This window comes from Marmota marmota, unplaced genomic scaffold (assembly GCF_001458135.2).
Source record: "Marmota marmota marmota unplaced genomic scaffold, marMar, whole genome shotgun sequence".
NCBI classification, from domain to species: domain Eukaryota; kingdom Metazoa; phylum Chordata; class Mammalia; order Rodentia; family Sciuridae; genus Marmota; species Marmota marmota.
This window is the reverse complement of record NW_026000243.1, coordinates 7,589,008-7,600,315: the sequence shown is the minus strand read 5'-3', so window position 1 is coordinate 7,600,315 and position 11,308 is coordinate 7,589,008. Positions and strand designations below refer to the sequence as shown.

General features: G+C 40.7%; 1 long non-coding RNA gene across 2 annotated transcripts; it reads left to right on the top strand.

The window, feature by feature from the left end:
- Positions 1-206: 206 nt before the first annotated feature.
- LOC125614038 lies at positions 207-9,410 on the top strand. Of its 2 annotated transcripts, XR_007344678.1 has the most exons (6): positions 207-705; positions 3,041-3,179; positions 7,075-7,144; positions 7,278-7,370; positions 7,981-8,110; positions 8,860-9,410. It is a non-coding gene; the product is annotated as an uncharacterized LOC125614038 (long non-coding RNA). The 2 variants fall into 2 exon arrangements; XR_007344677.1 differs by having other exon boundaries at positions 7,981-9,410.
- The last annotated feature ends 1,898 nt before the right edge of the window (positions 9,411-11,308 follow it).

Here is an 11,308-nt window from a genome sequence, read left to right as displayed (position 1 = left end):
CCTTATGGCCTCCAGAGAAATGAGTCAACAAAGGGAATTTGAGGAAGTGGGGAGTGTTGAAAAACTGAAGCAGAAGAGATTTGATCAGTGATTGAGCAAAGGAGCTGTCGATCATTTCTGTTCAGCAAATCAGCTCCCAGCAAATTAGCTCACAACGAATTAGGTCACAGGAAACAAGAACCCAAAGGGTGGTCCTAAGAAAGCTTAAGATTTGAAAGGAGGTGATATAAGGCAGGCGGACCCCAGAGAAAGATGTGGCTGTCATAGAGGCTAGACTCAACTGCCATGTTAGGATGATGGATGAAGACTAGGAGCTTTAGAGAAGGGTAAAAACAGCGTTAATTTGTGGCTGGTGTACATAGCTTCAGCCAAACAAAAACTTCACAGAAATAAAACAGGCAGGACGGGAATGGATCAAGAACAGAGATAGAATTAGGAATCATGGAAAACTGCAAAAAAAAAAAAAAAAGGTAAAGGAGAGGCTGAAGCGCAGACATCAGCCTATCACCTGATGTGTCCCTATCACCTAAGGAATCAGAAGAGGATAGACCTGGCACCCCTGAACAAGAAGTGATGGAAGAGAGCCCCTAGCTGGAGAAGAAGGTGCCCAGAGGGATCCATGTTTACTCAGCTTATCAACTCAAACCTGCTGTGGGGTTGTGAGTCTTTGACTGTCATTTACTGTGGTCATATCAAGGACAAAAGGTAAGGAGTTTTCTTCATGGTAGCAAACAATACTTGATGACTATAATTTAAGAAACTTGAACTGCTTTTGCCCAACTATTTCTACATTTGTGGGGTGTGTGTGTGTGTTTGTGTGTGTGACATGTATGTGTGTGTGTGTGCATGTGTTTTCCTTTTGAAAATGTTAGTGCAGGTCTTGACTAAGCTTAGACTTAAGGGTCAATAAATTTCTCTATGAATTGATCAATGGAGAAATCCGGGAGTTTATAGCACTTTGGTAAGGGAGATAAAATAGTTTCAGCATACCTGCCCATTCCCTTTCCATGAACACAAGACTGAAGCTGGAGTTTGAGAAAAAGCTACTGATGGAAAGCTTGAAAAATGGTCTCTAACAATTTGAAATCTGGAGCCAAGCCAACATTCTTAAAGATAATAACAGACCAGGAGGCAGTTGGCAGAAATTTAGCATCCCCCATGTGTGTGTGTGTGTGTGTGTGTGTGTGTTTAAGTTGGGTAGCCAAAGGAATGTAGTTAATGTTTACTGTGTGCCAGTCTTCTAAAATTCCTTAGGTAGACTATTTCATTATAACTTAATTTATCCTTCAGTATCCCTAAAGGAGGTAGTTTGACTCCTGTTTTACACATGGGGAAACTGAGGTACAAAGGGCATACCTAATTTGCTCATGGTTGAGAGCTGACCCCAAGCCTACATTCTTTCTGGGTTTAGGGAAGACCTGGTATGACCTCACACGGTATTGAAGCAGATCAGTTCAGTCTCCATTTGGAAAGTGTGGGAGGGTAAAGTAAAGGTGTTTAGGGGAAGTCATTTAGGATCTCTCAGCTGATCAACAAGTGATATTAGTTTGTTCCTTTATTTCAGCCTGTGGTTTTGTCCTCAGATGGACAATTCCTCTCTGAGAAGGAAAGAGGGGTAGTAGGAGGCAAGCAACCCACATGGAAACAGGAGCCGTGGAGTTGGCATTGGTATAGACATTTCACTTTCATCTAGAATTACATTGGCTTATTTTTTAAAAATAAAATTAATACAAATTTTAAAATTTGTAAGATGAATTAAAGTAACTTAGATAATTTTGCTGAGCCAAGGAGGCTATCAAATTGGAACCATTTGCCAAGATAGGGAATACATTTGATTTCCTTCCTAAAGGAATCCTAAAATGAAAACAGTCTGGTTTGTGTATTTCCCAGATCAAGGTGGAGTCTAGGTAAGATAATACAATAAGTGAAGGGTATGCTGACCCAGAATACAGGAGAACAAGTGTAGCCCTGTGTCGAAAACTCTCAGTCTTGGTTTCCCTTCTGTAAAATAAACCTGCTGTGTTATATCTAAAGTTCTTCCAATGGAAAGAATCTTCTTTGCAAGTTGGTTGCAAAGAACACACATAACAAGTATTTCTGAGCAAAAGGATAGCGAAAACTTTTCCATGTACAGCTTTCCAGTGTGTATCTGGCTATACCTCTCACTAGCTGCAGTGCAGAAGCCCAAAGAAGGAGCCCACCTTCTTTATGAAATGGTTTGTGGAATTGCTGCCCTTGGATGGAGGCGATCAGTGGCTACAAGGTATTGGTGAGAGTGCATCTTCCTAGAAAGGCTTCCCTCCTAGCATGAACAAAGAACTTGTGAAACCGGAGTTCTGAAATGAGACTAAATTCCCTGCTTTGCCAATTTCCTCTGGGATTTTTGTCTTAGAGTAAAATCCTTGGAAAATCATGGAAAGGAAGAATAAACGGAGCAGGATTTATTTAAACTGAGAAGAGATAGATACCTCCTGCCATGTGGAAGGGGACCTGAGAGCATAAAACCTCATTTTGGTGTACCAGCTTATGAGTTTATATATGGTTCTGGGTCAGAGCATGGAGCAAAATCTATGTAAAATAGGTATTGAAACAAGGTATCCTGGCTACCATCGTGCTGTCTATAACCCATCCTCCTTTTAGTAACTTCTATCTGGGTTCATCCCCACCTTCAGTTTTCCACCTCTGGGACAAAAGAGTTGGCTGGAGGTGTTCCCACAGGTGAGCCTCAAGGTCTTTTACATTTGAAATAGGCCTTGATATGGTGCTCATTAATAAGTCTACTAGTTGGCCTCCAGGTGATGTTGAATGGGGCCCAATATCCTGACTGCCTGGTCATTTTACTATTTATTCTTTTTTATCCTCACTTGGAGAAACACTGGGAGAGTGAGCCCTTTGATAGAATTCTGGAGGAATATTCATGGAAAACCAAATCTCCCTCTGTGGGAGAAGTCTACCCAAGCACCGTATTCATGAATCTCTGTGTTGCAAATGGGGAGCAGCAGCAGTTTTCTTCTGTCTCCTGTGTGTATTTCATCAACAGGCCAGAAACGGATCAGAAAGCCTCAAAACGCTGCCCAGTTTAGTCCTGCCTGTAAGGACTCCAGATCATGAAGCCAAGTTCAGCCTGACCAGAGCTGTACAGGAAGACCTGGTTTACAACACAGTGCTGAGCTTCTTGGGTAAAAAACGAGGCCCTTTCTTTTTCTCACACATGGATTTCTTAGGGGTGTGGGGAAGGCTCTCAGGATTGAATGTTTTCTATCTGCCATTTCTCTGCAGCTTGGCTATTCCCTGCTGTTATCTTTGGCTCTGTTGCTATGGGCGGGAATATTTTTTGTCCTGGCTTAATAACTGCTTGGCTGCCAGAGGCACTCATTTCTCATTGTATTGGTGGAGGATTAGCAGAGAAGTTTGGGAGATATTTCCTGTATTAAGCAGCAGGGGAGAGCTTGCTGGGCCTGTGCCTTCCTTTGAAATAGCGTCACACTCCCCCCCCCCATACTTTCACCCTTGGAATGTGCTGAGGCCAGTTATTTGCATCCAGGGCAGCTGCTCCTCCCTGACACTTTGCAGATCTGCATCCCTTTTCCAGGTGCCCTTGTATAAACACTTCTTGGGGAGGCTATAGTGAGTCCCAGACAATCACCTCACTGGGATTTTTCTTTTTTCTTTTATATTATACATTTTATTATTACATTTTTTTTAACATTTAGGGATCAACAGTATACTGCATCACCACCTTAATTGTCTTTAAACCTATTTCATACTTCAGAATCTGTCAAAATTGACTCATGGCCCGTCTCTCAGAGCTACCACTTCCTCTACAGTTAATTTAAACTGGGTGATCCTTAGATACATGTTTAAAACTATAAACTAACAATTTAATAGATTTTTGGTGCCCTTGTATCTGTTAGGATAATTCTCAAAAGATTGAGACAAGCTATTTAGAAAAGTTACCAAAGAAGGACAAAAATCTGAGAAGTTTTGGTTCTTGAGTGGATTGAGATAAGGAAAAATAAATGCTGAAACTGACTAAAAGTCATTCTGAAGAGTTTGGTGTCATCACACTGGAAGTGACACAGACTGATCTCAGAGCAGGAATCTCTGGATTTGAATTTTGAGCTATGGCTTAAAAGCTCTGTGAACTTGGACAAGTCACTTTACCTCTCTTTTCTGTCATTTTATCATCTGTGATATGGAGATGACTATGACCCAGAAAATGTTGTAAGGGATTAAGATGAGAACACCTCATGAACTATAAATAAAGAACTAGTAAGATTAGATGTATATGAATACATTTGCAAACTGCAAAGAACTGCACAAGTGTAAATAACTATAAACAGTGAAAACTTAATAAAAATTTTAATATACTTCAAAAGCTGAAAGAGCCATTTCCTCTTTAGGTGGGTATCTAGCCTTCTTTTAAAATATGATCAGAATCCCCTTCCTAAATCAAAGGAATCCCTCACAGAATGTGGCAGAGCCCACTTTTCACCTTTGGGCATTTGTCCCCAGACCAGGGCATGGACCTAGGGCATGCTGATCCAGATTTGCCCAAAGAGACTGTCCCAAATCCATCCTGGCTGCAGGCTGACGGAGAGCCCACACTGTCTGGTGTCTGGACATGACAGTGGTAGCAGATGTACAGCTGGTTCTCTCTGTCTGGTGTGGCTGCTGTAGTCCTTGGGTAGCACTCATGCCTTCCATCTGTGGACAGTTTGGGTACTATTCCTGACTTTCTTCTCATCTCATCTGGCTTTGTAGACAACTCAGAGATTCCCTGAGCTACTCAATATCCCTTTCTAGAGAACTTTACTATGGGAAATTTCAAACATAAAAAACATTGAAGGGAGTACCTTGATGAGCCCCTTGGTAACTATCATCACCCAGTTATCAACATTTGGCACATTATGTCACCTGTTTTCAGCCCTTCCCATCACAACTTATTTTGTTTTAATTTGCTTTGGTTGAAGTATTTAAAAGTAAGCCCAAGATATACTGTTTCACCCCTAAACATCTCAGTGCGCATTTCTAACTGATAAGGACTATTTCTTAACATAATCATCATTCCATTTTCCACCCAATGGAATTAACAGTAATGCTGATATCTGGTTTTGCTCAGATCAGCAAGAAATGCTTTCTGTGCTCATGAGAACTTAATACACTCACTCCCTGCCCCAGTTCCACCATAAAGCAGAAGCTTTACCCTCTGAAAATATTGACAAAATGACTTCCACTGCTCTTTACCCTTCACTTTGTGAAGGAATGACTTATCTGATGACTGAATTGGGAATAATGAGCTATACTACATGAGACTGTGTCTCTTAGGGAATCTGTCTACAGAGGAGCTCTATTCTGCCCAGCTCCAACTTCTGTTGGCTGAGCACGTGGTCTAGGCTTAGGCCCTCTTTGCAGTCAAAGTCTGAAGGCATATCTCTTTCTTACGGAGTGTAAGAAACTGATTTCAGGCTAATATATCTACTCTGTAAACACAAATTGCCCCCACCTGACATGTCCCAACATGGGATCTTAAAGGAAAGGGCTGAAAAGCTTGGTTTGGCCATTTATTTATACTACACTCTCTAACTGTATCAGCAAAACTGATATATTCATCTCTTCCTTTGTTTGATTTAAGTTTTGGTCTCCATTGTTCTAAGTGCAGTAAACAATAAAGAAACAGGAATATTATTTATAAGCTGTGGATTCTAACATATTTAAATTAATTATAGAACCATTAATATAAACCAAAAACACTACTAAGGACTTGTGACTCAAAAATATAGCAACATTCCTGCCCCAAGGAGCCACTGATAGGGTGAAAGGCCTGGAAATCATCATAAAGCAGAGGTAACTCCTTGGGGTTTGGGAGCACAGAGTCCAAGACGGGTCCTCAGAGCGGGCGGCTGGACAAGAAAGATTTCCTCAGAAGGAGCGAGATAGAGAAAAACTGTGTATAAAAGCCAAGAGAGAGGGCTTGGTGGAGTTGATAAGACAGACAAGGGTCAGGTACTAAAGAGGCACATGTGTTCACCAAAGAAACATGAACCCCATTTTAAAAGTAAGAGGTGACATTAAGGTTTACAAACAGTGGTAATTTTTAAAAGCAGAAATGTGGAGAATGAATTATAGAGAGTAGGAGAATACTCAGGAGCCTACTAACAACTGGCCAAGCTTCCCCAAGCACAAGGTTAAGGATGGACTTGAGATGTTCTGGTGAGTTAGTTTAAAGAAAGAAAAGAGAGAAAGAAGTTGTGTGTGAATATACATAGAATACAGTAAGGTTTTCTATAGAAAATTAGAAGTAGAAGAAAAAGTGAAAATAAGGATAATATAGGGACAAAATGGAGCCAGGAGTGAGATGAGCACATTAGAGTGTGGTGTGTGTTTGTGTGTGTGTGAGTGTGTGTGTGTGTGTGTGTGTGTGTGTGTGTTGACAAGGACTGATGAGGGACGAGGGAGAGAATAACAGATTTCTTGGTGTTGCAATAAACACCAACAGGGAAAAATCCTTTACATACATACACCATAATGCCTAGGAGATAAAAGTAAACCAATGTTTTAGGAAAATAAGTGTCACTAAATCAAAAGCCAAACAAATTTCTGCTGCGAGTCCTTACAAGGAGGACACAAGTAATGCAAATAATAATATCTTTCTTCATACTCTTATTGTAAACACAGTCATCTTCACTATCCAATCTGACTTTTTCTTCAGTAAACTGAAGAAAAGCCTTATTCAAATCATAGCACCCCACATCCCCCATGGCATGCAGGGATTTTTGAACTACTCCATGACCCACAGTAAACTGAAGAAAAAGTCAGGGCTAAGCAATGGCAGCTGCAGCAGAAATGAAATCCAGTACCTCAGCATGTGAGGAAGGCCCAGCTTCTGCAGTGTATTCTTGTTCTTGTCTTCCTCACAAATTCTCTCCTATCTGAGCAGTGGAGATTAGGGGAAACACTTAAACTGCCAATTAAGGGTTTTGTTTTGTTTTTTATTAACTGCTTTATTGGGATATGATCCACATGCCATACAATTCCCCTAAGGTACTCAATATTTATTAAATATATTCACAGAGTCAAGGTCACCACTCTCAAGTTTACAACAGTTTCATCACCTGATCAAGAATCCCTCTACATATTAGCAGTTAAGTACACTGCTTTTCCTCCTTCTTCCAACCCTATTTCTATAAATTTGCCTATTCTGGTCATTTTGTGTATATTGGCTCATACAATATGTATGGGTTTTAATGACTTTCTTCTTCAATTTGCCCTTTCAGATAAAGGCGCAGCTTTTCGTGTTTCCTTTCATCACTTTGCCTCTCCCAAGAAGGTGTCAGAGTGGATCGATGCCTCTTGATTGGTGCTGGAAGGTCTGATGGTGGGCTCTGTGCTATCTGGCTACTTAGTAGTGTTCCTTACCTACCTGGTCCATGGACACTGAGCTGCCTTTCACTGTTGCCATCTATTCTGCTCACTTGACTTATATGGGTCCAGAGAGACCCCCATCTGACCAGCTCACTTTGACTCTGTTGTCTCGTTGTTGACCCTTCTGACACTCACTCAACATTGTTCATCTTTCCACTGTTCTGATCCACTTTCCACTGTTCTTTCCACTGTGTCTTAGATTGTTTAATGTTGCTATAATAGAATACCCAAGACTGGCTAATTTATAAAGAAAAGAAATTATTATGGCTTAGTTCTGGAATGTATGTCCCCTAAAAGCTCATATATTGAAGGCTTAGTCCCCAGTGCAGCAATGTCCAGAGGTGGGGCTTTGGGGAAGTGATTGTCACAGTGATTGTCACAAGAGTTCTGACCACCTCAGTAGATTAGTTCATTGATTGCTGAATGGATTACTGGGAGGTGATGGAAACTGCAGCGGGGGGGAGGGGGGGCATGGTTGGATGTAGGTCACAGGGGCCATACTCTTAGTGACTATATCTTATCCTTGGCCCCTTCTTCTCTCTCTCTGCCTCCCAGATTCCATGAGCTGAGCAACTTTCCTCTGAAATACTGGTCTGCCTCACCTCAGTCTCAGAACAATGGAGGCAGGGGATCATGGGTTGAAACCTCTGGTACTGTGAGCCCACCTCCAAGCTGTTTGTGCCAGGTATTTTGGACACAGCAACAAAAAGCTGACTAACACAGTTTATTCACAGTTCTGGAGGCAGGGAAGTTCAAGATCTGGTGGTTTTACCTGGAAAGGGCCTCGTGCTGTGTTGTGACATGGCACATGGCACCACTGGAAGACGTCTATGTGAGTTAGAATAAGAGGGCTAACACCTGTGACAGCTAACCCATTTCCACAAAGAAAAGTTCGTCCATTCATGAGGGTGGATCCCTCATGACCCCAAGTGCCTATTAAAGTCCCCATAACCTCTCAACACTGACCCTGGGAACAAGCTCCAACATGAGTTTTGGTGGAGAAAAACCTTATTCAAATCATAGCACCCCACGTCCCCCATGGCATGCAGGGATTTTTGGACTATTCCATGTCCCACAGGAATAACAGAAGCTCAGGAGCCATACTGCTATGGCTCCCCATGCTGGCACAAGGCTATCAGGTATAGCCACCTCCTCCTTGGGCTCTGAGTGAGGCATGGGCTCAGCCTTGTATGCTTGATACCTCTCCTTCAGTTCCTCAGTGCACTGCCCTCCCAGAGCCAGGTGAGGAACGAGCAGGACACATGAGTCTTAGGCTCACTTCCCCATCTTATTCCTTTCTGGACCACAGGGTTGGGCTTTCTCTCCCCTCCTGGGGTCTAAGTATTCCTGTAGGATATGGATTCTGAGACCTCTCTAGACTGGACTTAAGAGTAAATTCAATATTTTTAGATATACCACATTTTCTTTATCCAGGCATCCATTGATAGAGATGTAGGTGGCTTCTATATCTGGACTATCATGAACAGTGCTTCCATGAACATGGGAGTAGAGGTATCATCAAGATTCTCATCTCTCTTCCTTTGAATATATACCCAGAAGTAAGGATTTTACTCAGCTTTGAAAAGGAGGAACCCCTGACGTTTGCAGCAATATGAACGAAGCTGGAACATTATGCTAAGTGAAAAAAAAAGCCAGGCAAAGAAAACTACTGCATTACCTCACTCATATGTAGAATCTAAAATAATCAGACTCAAAATCAGAGAGTAGAAGCTGGAGGAAGATGGAAATGCAGAAATGTTGATCGAGGGGTACAAAATTTCAGTTATGGAAAATGAAGAAGTTCTGAGACTCAATATGTAGCATGGCGACTATAGTTGATAATACTGATCCATGAGCTTGAAATGAAATTTGCTAAGGGGGTAGCTTCTTCTTCTTCTTTTTTTTTTTTGGTGATACTGGGGATTGAATCCAGAGCCTTGAACAAGCTAGGCAAGTGCTCTATCATTGGATTACATCCCCAGACCTAATGGGATGTCTCCTAAATGCACACACACATACACCACAAAGTAAAAAAAGAAAAAGAAAAAAATGGTAACTATTATATAATGTATATGTTAATTAGCTTGATTACTGTGATGATTTCATAATATACATATATCAAAACATCAAGTACTATGCCTTAAATATATATAGTTTTTATCATTTCTACCATAATAAAACTGAAGAATATCAATGTTTACCCCCAATAGGCCTGGCTCTTGATATGTTACTAGTATTTTAAGGAATTTTTTTTAAATGCTGTCAATAAAATGCTATTTGAAGACTAATATTATTAAGGACTGAGAAATCCTATTTTGGTAATCAAATCATAAAATTTGAACTTCTTTGCTCCATTTTCCTGTTGAATAAAAATTCCCTTCTCACTACCATTCTTGACATAGATGCTCATTGTTGGCTGAACTGGGAGAAATCATGTACATGGAAATGTGAAAAAGAAAAACAAAAAATATTACTTCTGCGGCAAACCTCCTAAAGGTGGGAAAGGGAGCAAACTCTGAGAAATGGAAAGCCCGAGGCTTTGTACAGATGCACGGGGGTGACAGATGAGTCAAAAATGACTTCTGGACTTAGACTTAGGTGAGTCTAATTCTGTAAGTCAGAATTAGAAATGCAAAAAGAAGGTTGCGGGGGAAAGGTGGTCTACGTTGGAGCTTGTTAGGATTGGTACATTTCAGGGGAGGGCTCAGTCAGCACCTGGAATCATGAACTCCCAAGAGGATGGGATGGAGATAAAAGATTTAGGGCCCAGTGCATCTCATGTGGTCACTGAAGAGTGTTTAGAGATTTCCCTAGGGGGTGGCTGCAGATTACAACCTAGGAAATATCAGGGCTTTAGGAGTTGTTTTGAGTTTGCACAAAAACCTCCCAAATTGTTCCTGGTGTTAAGAACGTGGTTAAGTAGTGTGGAAATAAATCATATCTGACATTGTGTTTGTCCATCTTGTACTCCCAGTGCACATAGATACATGTATTCAGCATTTCCCCATGGCTTCTGAACTGTGCAAATCCCTACATTCAAGGTCCTCCATAATTTGATCTAATATTTTTATCTAAGTTTTTTTATTTGTTCTTTTTAGTTGTACATGACAGTGGAAGGTATGTTAACATATCATACATATATGGAATATAACTTCCCATTTTGTGGTTCTACATGATGTGCAGTTGCACTGGTTATGTATTCGTATATAAGCACAGGAAAGTTATGTGCAATTTATTCTACACTCTTTCCCCTTCTCATCTCTATTCCTCCTCATTCCATCCTGTCCAATCTGGGGTTCACTAAATTAATTTTTTTTGTAATTATATCTCCCAATACTTTCCAATACATAGTGTGTGGTCCAATCAAATAACAGAACTTTTCTGCAGTCCTAAAAAGCCCTATGACTATGCCTTTGCTTTCAGTTTTTTTTTTTTTTTTTCTGGAATACCTTTCACCTCACACATTTTCTCCTTTTAAAGAGACCTGCTCAGATATTACTTTTATGAATATTTTCCTGATTAAACATTTGCTATCGTTTGTCAGAAACATAACGTTGCAAAGCACTACGGTAAACAGTACAGAGGACACTGATATGAATGGGGCTCAGTATCCACTCTCAAACATTATATTCCAGCCATTTGTGTAACTTACCAACTCTATCATAAAGGAATTGGTATTTCTCAAAGATTTGCCCACTTATTCCTACAAAATTTTAAAAATTCAAATTCAAGGCCACACCCCAAATCACTATTAGAGAAGCTCTATTGTAAAGGTCAGAAATGTGCATTTTATTTTATTTTATTTTTTAATTTTTTTTAGTGTCTGTTGTGTTCTCTGCCTTTCCTATCCTCTACTATCCCCCCTCCCCTCCCCTCCCCTCCC